We start from the raw sequence: 10921 nt of genomic DNA, 5'->3' as shown, positions 1-10921 counted from the left end.
TCCGAACTCTTCCCTTTCAATGCATCCATAAATGAATTCCAAAACAAACACCCTATTTTCCACTAGTCTCAAATGCAGGTATCCTACTTGTAATAAATCTGGAGGAAAAATCCTACTCTTTCCTTGGCCTCCTCATTACATACACATGTACATATGCACATACACATTCTCATGTACACACCCATACACACAGCAAGCCTACATGGTAGTTTATTATCTGAACACAAATAATCTCTTTTTTAAAAAATTACATATCAAAAAATATGATGTTTGTACTATATAGGCAAATACTTCACTGTAACTTAAGGAACCCAAAGATGAGCCTGTCTTCCCCTAAAATAAAGTGATACACCAAAAATGCAGGTCAGGATAAACTAAACATGAAAACAAATGTATTTCAAAGCACATTATTTCATAGTACAATAGAAGAAGAGATCATTATTAATAGACAATAGATCCTAATTATAAATAATAATTTTGCTTTAAAGGGTTATTTCTAAGAATATGATGAACTATAAAACTACTGGCTCTCTTTTTCTCATAGAAACACTGACTTAACAATACATGTACCAGAATACCTCTGTGAGAACTCAAGAGGTAAAAAAAAAAGCTACAGCATCCAGGCCACTGGAAAACTAAGAAGAGATTCCAGTGAAAAGAGTAGGAAATTTTGTACCATTTGGCACATCTGTCCATATCCCTTACCCTATGCAGCATAGCATAGAGCATCTAGGAGGAAACTTCATACCAGAGCTCCTTCCTCAGCATGGAAATATGAAGGACACTCTACATTCAAAATTCTGCCTTGTAAAAGACTTTCGTGTCTGTCTTTGACTACTCTGAGTGCTGACAGGACCACACCACAGTTCGGAAGCTGCTGAAAACATTCGAGCTAAAGTTCCGCAGGCACATGCCAAGAAGAGCAAGAGATCAGAAAAAGTTTCAAAGGTCCTAGAACCTCTAACCAGGCTGATTGGTAAAGGTATTCCCCTGTATAAAGCTTGTACACAAGGACTGAGAGAGGTGATTGTTTTTTAAATGTCCAAATCCAATGAGAAATTACAAACAGATAATCATAGCCCAATCAAAGGTACAAAATAATATACCAGAAAACAATTCTAAAGAAATGCAAATCAAGAGCTGCCTGACAAAGAATTTAAAATATCAAAATAGATGTTCTATCAACTAAAAAAGAACACAGATAACTAAATGAAATCAAGAAAATAATGCATGAACAAAATAAGAATATAAACAAGAAACAGAAACCATGAAAAAAGAACCAAACACAAATTCTAGAGCTGCATAATACAGTAACTAAGCTGAAATTTTAATTAGTGGGCTTTAACAGCATACTTGATTGGGTGAAAGAATAAGAGAATTTAGACAAGCCATTTCAAATCATCAATTCCAAGAAACAAAAACAAAAAAGAACCGGGAAAAAAGTGAAAAGAGCCTAACAAAGTGATAGAACACCAACAAGCAGATAAGCATATACATTATGGAAATCTCTGAAGGAGAAAAAAAGAAAGAGGCAAATAGCTTATCTGAAAAAATAATGGGCCAAACCTCTCAAATCTGAGGAAAGAAATGGATGTACAAATTTTAAAATTTAAAAAAACTCTAACTAGAATAAATCCAAAAAGAGCCACACAAAGATATATTATAACGAAACTGTCAAAAGTAAAAGACCTTGGGGTGCCTGGGTGGCTCAGTGGGTTAAGCCTCTGCCTTCAGCTCAGGCCATGATCACAGGGTCCTGGGATCAAGCCCTTCATCGGGCTCTCTGCTCAGCGGGGAGCCAGCTTCCACCTCTCTCTCTCTGCCTGCCTCTCTGCCTACTTGTGATCTCTCTCTCTGTCAAATAAATAAATAAAATCTTAAAAAAAAAAAAGTAAAAGATCAAAAGATAATCTTCGAAGATCCAAGAGAAGGTCCAAAAGAGAATCTTGGAAGCTGCTCACTCTCTCACTCTCTCTGTCAAGTAAATAAATGAAATATTAAAAAAAAAAAAAAAAATTGAAGGAAAGATGTTAACTAACTTATGTGGTGATCATTTCACAATATATACAAACATTGGATCACAATACTGTATACCTAAAGCTAATACAATATCATATGGCAAATACATCTCAATTTTTTTTTAAGATTTTATTTATTTCTTTGAAAGAGAACACTATCAATGGGGAGAAGAAGTGGGGGAGCAGACTCCGCACTGAGCAGGGAGCTCAATGTGGGGTCAAACCTAGGATACTGGGATCATAACCCGTGCTCTAGGCAGATGCTTAACTGACTAAGCCATCCAGGTGTCCCCCAAATACATCTCAATTTTAAAGAAAGATATTAAGATGTACCTAGATTTAAAAGAAATTTTTTTTAATTCAAAAAAAGCTGAGGGAATTCATTACCATTAAACCTGCTTAACAAGAAATGCTAAAGGGAGTTATTCACATTGAAACATAAGGACAATAGAGAGTAACACAAAGCCATATGAAAAAATAAGATTCTCCAGTAAAGCTAAATACATGAATGAACACAGTACCCTGTGTTAATTTTAATTTTGCAGCATAGAATTTAAAGGACAGAAACACTTTTTTAAACCATAAGTCTATGAAAATGAGTATATAATATACAAAGATGTTGTGACAATAACAAAAAAGGACGTTGGAACAGTAAAGGCATTTTGTGTGTAACTGGTTGTTATCAGTTTAAAATAGAAGCTATAACTTTAAGATTATTTACATAATTGGAATGCTGACCACAAAGAAATTATCTATAAAATACACATCAAAGGAAATGAGAAAGAATTCAAACCACATCATTACCAAAAGTCAATGAAACACAGGAAGACAGACAAAAAAGAAGAGAAAAAAAAGGTACAAGATATACCCAAAACAGGAACACTTGGTTACTTAGTTGACATAGTTAGTTAATTGTCTGACTAAATAACTAAGAGTTCCTATTTTGGGTATATCTTGTACCTCTTTCTCCTCAGGTCATGATCTCAGTTACCTGAGATCAAGCCTACTTAATATTCTCTTTCCCACTCTGTCTTCCCTTCCTCTCTCCCTGCCCCCTGCCAAAAAAATAAATAAAATAATAAAAAATATACAGAAAACAATTAACAAAATTAGCAATAATAAATCTTTCATTATCAGTAATTAATGTAAATGTAAATGGATTAAATTCCCATCAAATGACATAAATTGGCTGAGTAGGTTTTTTAAAAGATCCAATTATAGGGGCACCTGGGTGGCTCAATGGGTTAAACCTCTGCCTTCAGCTCACGTTGGATCTCAGGGTCCTGGGATGGAGCCCAGCATTGGGCTCTCTGCTCAGTGAGTAGCCTGCTTCCCCCTCTTTCTCTTTACCTGCCTCTCTGCCTACTTGTGATCTATCTCTGTCAAATAAATAAATAAAATCTCTAGAAAAATAAAAATAAAAGATCCAATTATATATTGATTACAAAGGACTCGTTTTATTTTTTCATTTAATTTATTCATTTTTCATTTATTTCATTTCATTCAATTAGCCAACACATACTAGATCATTAGTTTCAAAAGGAAGAGTTCAATAACTAATCAGTTGCATACAACACCCAGTTGCATATAACACCCAACACTTCATGTGCCCTCCTTAATGAGTATCACCTGGTTACCCCATTCCCCCCACCTACCTCTCCTCCAGCAACCCTCAGGTTGTTCCCTATAATTAAGAGTCTTTCAGGGCACCTGGGTGGCTCAGTGGGTTAAAGCGTCTGTCTTTGGCTCAGGTCATGATCCCAGGTGGGATCGAGCTCCACATCAGGCTCTCTGCTCAGCAGGGAGCCTGCTTCCCCCTCCCTCTCTCTCTGCCTGCCTCTCTGCCTACTTGTGATCTGTCTGTCAAATAAATAAAATCTTAAAAAAAAAAAAAAAAGAGTCTTTCAAGGTTTGTCTCCCTCTCTGATTACTTCCCATTCAGCTTTCCCTCCCTTCCCTTATGATCCTCTTTGCACTGTTTGTTATATTCCACATATGAATGAAACCATATGATAACTGCCTTTCTCTGATTGGCTTATTTCACTCAGCATAATACCTTCAGTTCCATCCACATCAATGTAAATGGTAAGTATTCATTCTTTCTGATGGTTGAGTAATATTCCATTGTATATATAAAACCACATCTTCTTTTTATTATTATTACTATTATTAAGATTTATTTATTTATTTGACAGAGAGAGACACAGAGAGAGAGAAAAACACAAGCAGGGGGTGTGGGAGAGGGAGAAGGAGGCCTCCTGTCTAGCAAGGAGCCCGATACAGGGCTCAATCCCAGGATCTTGGGATCACTATCTGAGCTGAAGACAAAGGCCTAATGACTGAGCCACACTGGCTCCCCTATAAACCAAATCTTTTTTACCCATTCATCTGTGAATGGAGATCTTGGCTCTTTGCATAGTTTGGCTATTGTGGATATTGCTGCTATAAACATCAGGGTGCATGTGTCACTTCAGATCATTACATTTTTAACAAGAGACTTATTTTAGATGCAAAGACACACATAAGCTGCAAGTGAAAGGATTAACAAAATCCATGCAAATGGCAACCAAAAGAAAGCAGGAGTGCTTATACTAACATCAGACAAAATAGACTTCAAATAAAAAACTGTTAACAAGAGACCAAGAATCACATTATACAAACGTTGAACAAGAACATAAAATTCTAAACATTTATGCTCTAAACGTCAGAACTCCTAAATGTATACAGCAAAGACAAATTGAAGAGAGAATACACAGCAATGCCCCACTTTCAATAATGTACAGAATCGCCAGACAGAAGATCAATAAGGAAACATTGAACTTATAGTACATGTTAGAACAAATAAATCTAGGATACATAAAGAACATTCCATCCAATAGCAACAGAATACAGATTCTTCTCAAGTGAACACAGATTCTTCTCCAAAATAGACCGTATTGGGCCACAAAACAAGTCTTACCAAATTCAAGAAGATTGTAATCATACAAGTATCTTTTCCAATCATAATGAAATTAAATTAGAAATCAATAGCATAGGGGCGCCTGGGTGGCTCAGTGGGTTAAAGCCTCTGCCTTCGGCTCAGGTCATGGTCCCAGGGTCCTGGGATCAAGCCCCACATTGGGCTCTCTGCTCAGCGAGGAGCCTGCTTCCTCCTCTCTCTCTCTCTTTCTGCCTGCCTCTCTACCTACTCATGATCACAGTCTGTCAAATTTAAAAAAAAAAAAAAAAATTCTTTTAATTAAAAAAAAAAAAGAAGGGGGCGCCTGGGTGGCTCAGTGGGTTAAAGCCCTTGTCTTCGGCTCAGGTCATGATCTCAGGGTCCTGGGATCGAGCCCCACATCAGACTCTCTGCTCCGCAGGGAGCCTGCTTCCTCCTCTCTCTCTGCCTGCCTCTCTGCCTACTTGTGATCTCTCTGTCAAATAAATAAAATATTTTAAAAAAGAAGAACAACAACAATGTTGGAGGCATTATACTCACTGATTTCAAATAACATTGCAAAGCTATAATACCAAAACTTTATAGTATTGGCACGAAAACAGACAAATAAATCAACAGAATAGAAAACAGAGCCTAAAAATACACCCAGGCATATATGGTCAACTAATTTATGACAAAACGCAAGAATACACAATGGGAAATGAAAAGTCTCTTTAACAAATGGTGTTAGGAAAACCGGACAGCCACATGCTAAAGAACAAAATTAGATCACTGTCTTATACCATACACAAAAATTAATTCAAAACAGATTAAAGACTTCAATTATAAAGTGAAATCATATTTATGATTTATGAAATCATAAAACTCCAAGAAAGAAACATATGCAGCTGGTAAGCTCCCTGACATTGGTCTTGGCAATGATTTTTTTGGATTTGATACCTAATGGTCCAGTGTTTCTGGAACATGTGTGGATAGGAATGGTTGGCAAGAAAGAAAACTGCAGAAGATACAGCACTGAGGACCTTATGATCCTACGTCTGGGTTTTAATCCACAATTGAAAGAGAACTGCAGAAGGGTTTTAAGCAGGAGAGTTTTGCATTTGAGGACAATAATTCTGGTGGCAATAGGAAAGGTGAACTGAGATGGAAGAAGTCAAAAATAGAAACTGTTGCATTGTCTCCAAAATAGATGATGCAAGTCTGAACTTGGGCAGTGGGAAAGGAGTGAATGAGAGGTTTTCCAGAGATATTTATGAGACAGGAGTTGATGGCTGTGGAAAATGAGACAGAAGGGGAAACTAAGGAAGAACTTTAAGCTTCTCTAAAGGAAAAAGAAAAAAAAAATTGTCTCAAAAGAAAAAAGGCACTAAAGTGAAAGAAAGCTGCTAAAGAAGGAATAGATTCTCTTGTCCCATCCCCCAAAGAACATTTTCTTTTCCCTAAAATCATTGAAACAAATTTCTATACAGACACTTTGAATTTAATTATAAAGCTGAAAAACCTAGAATATTAAAATATAATCAGGTATACCTTTACTAAGTTTTTACTGACTTTTAAATAGTTAGATAAGACTACTAAGTCTTCCACATGTAGGCTTATATGTGCCTCAAGGAATCATACAGGCTTCATTTTTCTTGAGCAATTAGGAAAGGTTTCTACTTTTAAATGGGAAGAAAAATCTAATTTGATAATATTTTCTTTCCTCAAGTAGCAGTCAAGAACATAATTATTTTTTAAAGTGGTGATAGAAAAGTCAATCACATTATCTTCGTGGTAACCATTTCTCAGGCTTACAACACAACCACACTCCAATTGGATGTTCACAGCCTCTGAAAGGATGCTGCCTAGTTCAGCATCCAACTTCCTTCTAAAGAAACTTATGCAAAGGACCTGAGCGGCCAAGTGATGGGAAGAACAGATACAGCTGTCCAAACTATAGCAAAGTAATTCACTTTTATGTAACTGAGGATTTCCTATTGAAGTATTAAGATAATATCAAATCTCAGCTTAACTGTCCCAGTGAAGAACCGATCTAAAAAAAAAAAAAAGAACAAACTCTTAGAAATTCAGAAAGCAGTCTCCTGTACATTTTGTAACTTGAAGAGGACTTCACAATCCAAGTAGCACTTTCTGCAACAGAGTAGGAAAACTTTAGAAGGAATAATACAACAACAAACAAAGAAGGCCTGGTTATTACGCAAGCAGAAGTAAAGAGAAATAATATTATAATAATATTCTGAACACTGAGTCTTAAATTAATTGGGCAACGTGGAGAAACTTTGCAGGCAAGAAGAAACACCGAAATCCTCTCCCTTCACGACTTGGAATATGACCATTTCAAAGCAGAAAGGTTTAAATTCCCAGATTTAGAGGTGCTTTTTTGATCTAGCTTAGTAAATGAGGACATTGTTTTTCTTAGTCTAGCTTAATGTTTGATGACATCCTTGCTTTCCCCTACATCCCTTTTCAGTTTAGCCTTTTGCAGCCCTGAAGAGGACCTAGATTCCCTTCAGGCTTGCAAATTCTAGACACCATGTGATCCTCAGAACTTTTTTCCACTACCTGGCATCCAGACATCCTTGCCAGTAATTCCTCTGTCTCCTTTGGGAAACTTTCTCTTTCATGGGATACAGTCTTAGTGGAACTATAATCAAGGTGCCCTACCCTCAACCTTTGATGAAATTCAAAGAAGTCCCTTAAGAGTCCCTCTGAAAGATGAGATTTTTTTTTCCACCTATCACCCATGGTCTGGGGGTTCAGCCTTTCAGACTCCCTATCCTAGTTCTTCAATCTCCCATACATTTACTTTAGTTATAGCACTAGAGCCAGGTTCTCTATACTTTCCATCAATCCCAGGAACTGAGATCCTACCCAACCAAAAAAAGCCTTTTTGCTTAAGGTAACTAAAATTGGTTTCTCCTACTCACAACTCAAACACAATGATGGGTTCATAACACTGGAAATACTGTTTGTCATTTTCAAACTTTCCTGTTGAATCTAAACTAAACCCAGAACACAATTTGGGTTATAGAAGAGACTCTTAATGGTAATAACCTGGAATGCATACAGAGTAGTGTTGCAAGACATTACCACACTTCCAAAGATCTCTATAAAATCCATCTTCCTTAACAGCAAAGGATTCAAGCAGATTGAAGAGGATGAGGAAACCCGATAATACTGGGGGTTCCCAATTAGATGAAACTGTTGTTTATCTTCCCAGCATTAAATTATACCTAAGCCTCTTGACATCAGATAAACTTAAATTATCCTTTAGCTTCCTCGGCAGAGTTTCTACACTTAACTTAATTTCCCTTAGCCTTTTCCTGGTAGCTTTTACTTGTTTTCCCTGAGCATCTCAGGGGATGATTTCAATAGGTAGGGCAGAGCATCCCTGAGAAATACAGCTGAGTTTTATCAACTGGCAAAAACATACACCCTTTTTCAATTAACTCACATTCCTTATAGATTAATAATAATTCACTCTGAGCAAGTGTACTGTTTTTATTACACAATATTTCCATCACTGTGCAGCTGTGTATCTTTAGATGCCCCAGACTGGAGCCAGGTTTCTCCCACCAGCAGTCTTCATTATGTCTCACTCTAGGTGAAAGGCAGAAATCAGGAGGAAAAAAAGAGTATAATTGTTAATATCTTTCTTTCACATTAAGAGGAATCAAAATTCTGACTGAAATTTAAAAGAATAAAAAATAGCAGTGAAACAAACAAAATAAACCATTTGAAGAACTAAAGTCATTATAACATTTAAATAATGGGAGGGGAAATGAAGAGATAAAGTAAATAAATCATATGTTTTCATTTGAAGTTAAAATTTGTTATCAGTGTTCTATTTCTGCATGACAACTTCTTACAGATTTATCAGCTTAAAACAACACAAAATTATTATCTCACAGTTTTCTGTGGGTCAGGAGTCTGGGCACAGGTTAGCTGAATGTTCTGCTCTGGATCTCATTAGGCTGAAAGTAAGGTGTCAGCCCAGCTACAATCACATCTGAGGCTTGGGGCCCTTTTCCAAACTCTGTTGGCAGAATTCATCATCTTGCAGTTTGACTGAAGTCCCTGATTTCTTGCTACTGTCAGCCAGGGTTCGCTCTCCACAGCTAGGTCCTAGCCAGATGGCTCTCTTCTCTCAACATATGACAGCTTTCTTCTTCGAGTATGGTAGGAGAGTCTTTTTTTTGTTTTTTTAAAGGCCTGGTCCCTTTTTTAATGACTCATTTGAATATGTTACCCAGGATAATCTTTGCATTAACTAAAAGTCAACTGACTAATAACCTAATCATTAGAGTAACAGACCATATTCACAGGCACCACCAATTCCCAAGGCAAAAGGATTTATATAAGGCATGCAAACCATGGAGAGAATCTTTGGAGGCATGTTAGAATTCTGCCTAGCACAACAGTCACGATCTAAAGTAGGTAAATCAAAATACAGAAGAACAAGCATACTATCCAAGCTTATATTTAGACATTTTACAACTTAAAAAAAAAAAAACAGAGTTAAACATAGACTGCTTTTGAGAAATGGATCTGGGCAGGAAGGAAAATTGTTGCTTTTTATCAAATGCTTTTATGTACTATTTGATTTTTTAAAACCCTATATATACATTGTCCCAATAAAAGCAAAGGAAAGTTCATTAACAGATTATATGATTTATTTTTACTTTGTGTGTCATCTAAAGCTATGAACACCCCTAACTTCTTGACATAACTCCCTCCTGTTCTTCCTAAATTTCATACTAATTACTTCCTTTCATCTTACTCTATATTACACAAGAAATAATGCTATTGTTGAAAATTAGAAACCAAAGATGGAGCAGTGCAAATATCCCACCTTCACAGGCTCATTTTCCTCTACTCCTCTTCAAGTTAGTCCGGATTGACTATAAACTTATTTTCCTAATCCTTCTCTTACTCTCCCTGGATGATTTCATCGATTCCTATGGTTTCAAGTATCTTCTCTGTGCTGATGATTCTCAAATATACACTTAGAGCTATGACCTCTCTACCTCCCTCTTGAGTTCCACACACTTATTTTTAATTTTCCTAGATGTCTCCAACTACTTAATGTACTAGCATCTCAAATCTGTTAAGTCCAAAATTTATTATTTGCTACTGCCAAGCTTCTCCTCATATTTCCTCTATCATCTGATAATATAACCATTCACTCAGTCTTTCAAACTATATATTTGTCATCTGTCACACCTGCTTATTTCTCACCATTCATGGTCACCAAGTCCTCTTGACTATACATCAGACTTGTTCCACATCTGACACTACCTCACCATCATCACTGCCACCCCTTGGCCAACCCTCATTTTTCTTATTTCCATCTACCAATCTCCCACTTCCTAATCTATCCTCTATGTCCCAGGGGTCATTTCCCTAAAAGCCAGATTTGATTATACAACTTGCTAATTGGAAACTTTCTTTCTCCTTAATTTCCTTGAAAATAAAGCCCAACACAACTTTCATCTTCATCTTCATTAGTTCATCATCTCTCCCCTGATACTCCTTCTCACCACTCTCCCATGCAAATCCAATCTATCTTCTAGTCATACTGAACTTCTCACCATTTGATAAACATGCCATGTTCCTTTATAATTACTTAATTCTACACATGTAATCTTCTCTGTCTAAAATGTTCTAGGCTCATCAACTCATTCCTCTCTTGTCCTCCCCAATCTCACCTTCTTGCACACTGCTTCCTATAGCAAACTTCTCACTATTTTATGAACACACCTGCTCTTTGACAATCCTGTGTATTTTCACTATTTTTCTCTCTATATGGGATGCATTTATCAAAGACCAACTCATTTTTCAAGATCCAGCTCAAATTCTGCCTCCTCTAGCAAAGATTTCCTCATTACACACAGAACACCTATTCTCTTAACTAACAACATACAATTTTAATATGATTACTGTGTTTTCATTATTATCTCATTAT

General features: G+C 36.5%; 1 long non-coding RNA gene across 2 annotated transcripts in view; it reads right to left on the bottom strand.

Annotated features, from left to right (window-relative positions):
* Window positions 1–8449: 8449 nt before the first annotated feature.
* LOC131836505 (uncharacterized) overlaps window positions 8450–10921 on the bottom strand; it is a 67529-nt gene continuing 65057 nt past the window's right edge. For both annotated transcript variants that reach the window (XR_009355647.1, XR_009355648.1), the window contains one exon: window positions 8450–8556. This is a non-coding gene — a long non-coding RNA (uncharacterized LOC131836505). The remainder of the gene's footprint in view (window positions 8557–10921) is intronic.

Source organism: Mustela lutreola, chromosome 7, assembly GCF_030435805.1.
Source record: "Mustela lutreola isolate mMusLut2 chromosome 7, mMusLut2.pri, whole genome shotgun sequence".
NCBI classification, from domain to species: Eukaryota; Metazoa; Chordata; class Mammalia; order Carnivora; family Mustelidae; genus Mustela; species Mustela lutreola.
The sequence above is the reverse complement of the archived record's forward strand: the minus strand, read 5'-3'. Positions and strand labels throughout refer to the sequence as shown.